Source organism: Myotis brandtii, unplaced genomic scaffold (genome assembly GCF_000412655.1).
Source record: "Myotis brandtii unplaced genomic scaffold, ASM41265v1 scaffold421, whole genome shotgun sequence".
Classification (NCBI taxonomy): Eukaryota; Metazoa; Chordata; class Mammalia; order Chiroptera; family Vespertilionidae; genus Myotis; species Myotis brandtii.
Genome location: NW_005366140.1, coordinates 1,594,487 through 1,600,326, shown reverse-complemented (window position 1 = coordinate 1,600,326; position 5,840 = coordinate 1,594,487).

Here is a 5,840-nt window from a genome sequence, read left to right as displayed (position 1 = left end):
TATATATATATTTTCTATATATATAGAAAATAGAACCTACCCACGTTCTGTTTATTCATCTGATGATGGGCATGTGGGTTGTTTCTCTTTTGGCAATCGTGAATAATGCTGCTGTGAACATGTGTGTACAGTATCTCTTTGAATCCCTGCTTCCAATTCTTTGGGCTATATACTCAGAAGTGGAATTTCTGGGTCACGTGGTTACTCTATATATAACTTTTTGAGGAACTGCCAGACTTTTCCCCACAGTGGCTGCACCACTTTACATTCTGACTGGCAATGGACTAGGGTTTTGATTTCTCCACATTCTTGACAACACTTGCTATTTTCCATTTTGGATTACGGTCATCCTACTGGGTGTGATGTGGTCCATTTTCCATTTCATTCTTTATCACCTTCTAACACACCACACAGTTACTGAGTTCTTTTTTAAAAAAATATATTTTTATTGATTTCAGAGAGGAAGGGAGAGGGAGAGAGAGATGGAAACATCAATGATGAGAGAGAATCATGGATTGGCTGCCTCCTGCACGGCCCCACTGGGGATCAAGCCCGAAACACAGGCATGTGCCTGGACCTGGAGTCGAACCGTGACCTCCTGGTTCATAGGTCGACACTCAACCACTGAGCCACGCCGGCCGGAGTTACTGAGTTCTGATGACTTTGCTTATTGCCCATCTTCCCACTAGAAAAGGCCACAGAGCTATCTGTAACCTGGGGACAGGGGCATGGGGTTGGGCCCCCTGGGAGGTGTAAGTTAGTTTCCCAGACTAGCACCTTCTAAAATAGCCATGGTGAAACTCCACCCAAAATATATGCCAGCATGCAGCCTAGTGAGGAAATGAAGGGGGTCCCCAGGGGCTGTCTTCCTCCAGGAGACCCTGGCTGGCCCTGACACCCTCAATAGCAGCTTTGAGTCTCTGTGGGAGCCGAAGCTTTGATGCCGGGCCATAACCCACATCTCCAGACACCTCAGCACATCCTCCCAAAAAGCAACCTGTGGTTGAATTAGAATCAAGGTGGCCGCCCCACTGTACCCCCACCCAAGGCCTGCTGTGAACCCATCATCACCTTCAAAGAGACCGTTCAGAGAGCAGAGGAGGCAATAAAATATACACACACGCCTATTTTTCTTTTCCCACTAGCATCCCCAGGGCCTTGGCCACACATCTATGTCCCACAGGGGCTCCTTTGAAGCCAGAATGGAGCTGCAGAAGGGGAACCCACAGAAACCCACAAGCTCCCACTGTTCCTGGGAGGGCCTCCGACAGGGTCCAGTTCACGGTCCCACAGGGCTGGCCACCTCTCAGCAAAGGCTGAGTCTCAAGGGCCACATCTGTGGGAGACTGGAGCCTGACTGAGGGTTTCAAAGAGGCTGATGGCTAGAGGGAGGAAAGCAGCTGCAGGATCCTAAATGTCCTTTTCCTAAAGTCCTGGAATTTCCCTGTGGTAGCCATGGGCTGCTCACCCCCTCAAGGGATCTTTCTTGCTATGAGAGAAGAATTCCATTTTCCTCCACTTGGAGGGTGGCATGGAACTCGGGGCCAGCCAGTGGCGCACAGTTGTGAATTCAGGACTGGTGGGTGAATTCAAGCTGGCTTAAGTCACCAAGTGGGATGGGCCTAGGATTGGTGGAGATCTACCTGGGCTGAGAGAAACACACACCTGAGGTGGAGGCCTAAGGGACTTTGGTCTGAAATGTTTGTTATTTTTTCAATGATGAATTGTTAAAATGTAGAAAAGTAAAGAAGACTGAGCATTTGCAAAGAACTGACATTGGATGGCTGGTGGCCAGGTGCTGTCCCCAGCTCTTCACATAACATACTATGAGGGGTTGGTAGCATTAGGTTCCCGTTTCACAGGTGGGGCACAGAGAGGCCAAGACATTTGAGAGCGGTCACACAGTGGGCTGATGTGAATCCAGACCTGCTCTAGTTAACCCAAACTCAGCAATGGTCTCTCCTATATGGTTACAACAGAGCCATGTGTTATATTTTTCCTTGTATTTGAATTTCATTATTTAAACTTTCATTTCAGTAAAATATAACATAAAATTTGCCATTTTGCCTGTAAAATTTAGTGGCATTAAGTACATTCACCAAATGTGCAATCATCACCATTACGTACTTCCAAAATTTCTCATTGCCCCAAACAGAAACCCAGTATCCATTAAGCATCTCCCCCTGCCTCAGCCCCTGGACACTTCTGATCCACTTCCCGTTACTATGGATTTGCCTGTTCCAGATATTTTATATAAATGGAATCATTCACTCTGTGGCTTTTAGTGTCTGGCTTCTTTCACTCAACATGATATTTTCACAGTTCATCAGTGTTGTAGTGTGTCGTCAGCGCTTCACTCCTTTTCATGACTGAATAATATTCCATTGTATGGATGGACCATTTTTGTTCGTCCATTCATTAGTTGGTGGACATTTGGTTTGTATCCACCTTCTGGCTACTGTGACTAGTGCTGCTATGCACATGTGTGTACAAGGATCTCTGAGTCGCAGCTTTTAATTTCTTTGTTATACAGGGTGGGGCAAAAGTGGCTTTACAATGGTCAGGATGCAAAACAGTTTATTCTTCTATTATTATTTATTAGTTATTTATTATTTTCCATACGAATATCTGTAAAACTATTTTTGCCCCACCCTGTTTTTTTCCTACACACACATTTTCTATATAATACTGTCATGGACATTACTTTTTAAAAACAACGTTATTAACTTATGATTGACGTACCAAAAACTGCACACACTTAACATGTACAATTCAATGTCTACACCTGTGAAACCGTCACCTTTATCAAGATAATGAACACAGCCATCACCCCAAATGTTCCCTCCTGCCTTTGTCATCCCGTCCCTCCACCCCTCCCCAGACTACCTTCTGACCTGTTTCCTGTCCGTTTACATTCATTCATTTGTACTTTCTAGAACAGCTTATAAACAAAATTATCCAGTGTGTAGCCTTTTGGGTCTGGCTTCTTTCACTCAGCACAATGCCTTGGAGGTACACCCGTATTGTTTCGAATGCCGATAGTTCATACTTTTCACTGATGAGAAGTATTTTGTTGTATGTTCATCCATTTTCCTGATGGTGGACATTCTAGTTGTTTCCAGTCTGGGACAATTGCAAATAAAGCTGCTGTGAGCACTTGTATACAAGGCCTGCTTTCATTTCTCTTAGGTAAATACCAAAAGGGGAATGGCTGGTTCCCATGATGGGTCCACATTTAACTTTTGAAGAAACTGTCAAAATGCCTTTCCAAGTGGCTGCATTGGTTTGTATATCCAGCAGCCTAGACAAAAGTTGTGGTTCCTCCCCATCCTTGCCAGCATATAATAGTGTCAGTCTTTGTCACGATAGCCATTTCTGGGAGGGGTTGTGGGAGAAATGTGCTAGAGGTGACTGGGAATAGAAGATTTTTACAAAATGTGATCCTTTTAGTCATCCCTTCAACTTATAAATATGGGTAATAGGACTTTCTCTTTTTCTCTCCAAGCAGTGACAAGGGCTCATGAGTTGTCCCGTAAAACATTTGCCGAGCACCTACTGTGTGTTCCCTATTGTGCCAGTCCTTGAACATAAACAGCAAACAAGACTGACACAGTTCCTGCCCTCAGAGAACTAGCTTCTACTTCGGTTTGAATTGTTGTGTTTTTTTTTAGAAGCAGAGCCTGAGATGGGATTCAGGGTCATGTGAGTTTGGGGGAAATGTGTGAGGGAGTAAGGGACACAGGACAAGTTAGGGAAGGAGGAGGCAAGGAAGTGGGTTCAATTGGAGTGGAGCCGCAGTCTGATCTGGGTGGGGGCGGAGCCCTGGAGTTTGACAGCCACTATAGCGGTCCCATTTTGGTGCAAGGGGTCTGGCCTCTTGTGTCCCATACCCTTCAGTCCTTGGTGTGGGCTTCCCGTGTGTGTGTGTGTGTGTGTGTGTGTGTGTTTTGGCAGGTGTGGGACAGAACCATCCTGATGAGGCAGTTTGGTCGAGGTCAATTCACAAGGGGTGGCTAAGAGCTGTTAGCAGCCAATATTTGCAGCAGCTGGCGTAGGGATGCACCAGCCAGTAAAAATTCTCGTCAAAGCACCCACAGCATCTTTTACAAAAATGGTGTCCAGCCCGGCCGGCGTGGCTCAGTGGTTGAGCATCAACCTATGAACCAGGACGTCAGGGTTGGATTCCCGGTCAGGGCACATGCCCAGGTTGCAGGCTCGATCCCCAGCAGGAGGTGTGCAGGAGGCAGCTGATCAGTGATTCTCTCTTATCATTGATGTTTCTATCTTTCTCCCTCTCCCTTCCTCTCTGAAATCAATAAAAATATATATTTAAAAATGGTGTCCATTAGACAAATTATCACACTGACAATAATTTAATCACAGTTATGATCAACGCAGGCTACGATGAGGGCTCCATCAGAGGAAGGGAGAGGAAGGTTTTGGGGTGACAGGAAAAGGAGGGCTAAGTAATGGATCCGGAATCCTGGCTACCATGTCACTGGGGCCTGAGGATCAGCTGATCCAGACCACATTATCTGTTTGGGCTCCCTCCTGAGGCACCTGAAATGATTAGTTGGATGGGCTTTGGATTTATTTGGAACTATCTATTGACTTGTTGGGATTCCCCCTTAAACTGTGTCTTCCTGGAGAGTGAGGACCTAATTATTCATTTTCCATATCCCTACATTTCAGTGCATAGGAGGTCAGAAAAGATGTGAAGAAAAAGGAACCTTGTATCATGTCATGACAGGAATACTGGAAAATGAGGAACCATGAAGGAACAGGAACCAGGAGTCCTGTGAGCTGACTGCCCATATTTAGAGGGCCCCAGAATCTTGGGACAGAAAGGGAAGTAGGGGGGTTCTCCAAGACACTTTCCAAAAAGGAAGCTGAGCCTCACAATTTAAGGAGATTAAGGTTCATAAACCAGTGGCTGAACTTGGACAGCCTTTTACTGAGCACCTATTATATGTGGTTATTATCCTCTGCATGAGGAAGACCTTGTGATGAACAAAGCCAACCCCTGTCCACGTGGAATTTCATAAATATTAAGGGAGTAACTAGTGGCTCATTTATTCTTTTTTGATGTTAATCCTCACCCAAGGATATATTTCCCCCCACTGATTTTCAGAGAGAGAGGAAGGGGGGGAGAGGGGAGAGAAAGAGAAAGAGAGAGAGAGAGAGAAAGAGAGAGAGAAACATACATTGTGAGAGACACATCCATTGCTTGCCTCCTGGACGCTCCCTGCTCCCCGGCTGGCGCTGGCTCGAACCTGCAACCCAGACACGTGCCCTTGACCGGCCAGGCAAGCTCATTTATTCTTTATCCTATCTCAATGGTTATTATTTCCCTTTCCCAGGAAACTCGAGGCTGAGAGGTGAAGTCACTTGTACAAAGTCACACAGCCGGTAGGTGGCCAGGTCAGGATTTCACCCGAGAGCAAGTGTTCCCAATCACTTTGCTATATACTGCCCCTTAATACTATTGTCCGAAGCATCAGACACCGTTCCGTGCACCAGGCTCCGTGCTAAGGAAGGTCCTGATTCATTTATTCAACAAATGCACACTGAATACCTATTTTTGTGCAGGCACCCCCAGTTTACAGGGGACGTCTCTGAGAGATAGGACTACACCGTCCCGCCAAGCCTCGACAACTGGGTGTTCCACCTACGCAGGGCGTTCGGTTAGTGCTCAATTAACCCAAGGGACGAAGACCATCCGTCCCCAAAGCCCGCGGCCCCGGCATCACCGAGCAGAGGTTGGGGCGGGACCACGTGTCCCTGCAGCCAACGCGCAGGCAGTTGGAAGCCCCGCCCTGGCGCGTGCGCGCTGCGCGTCT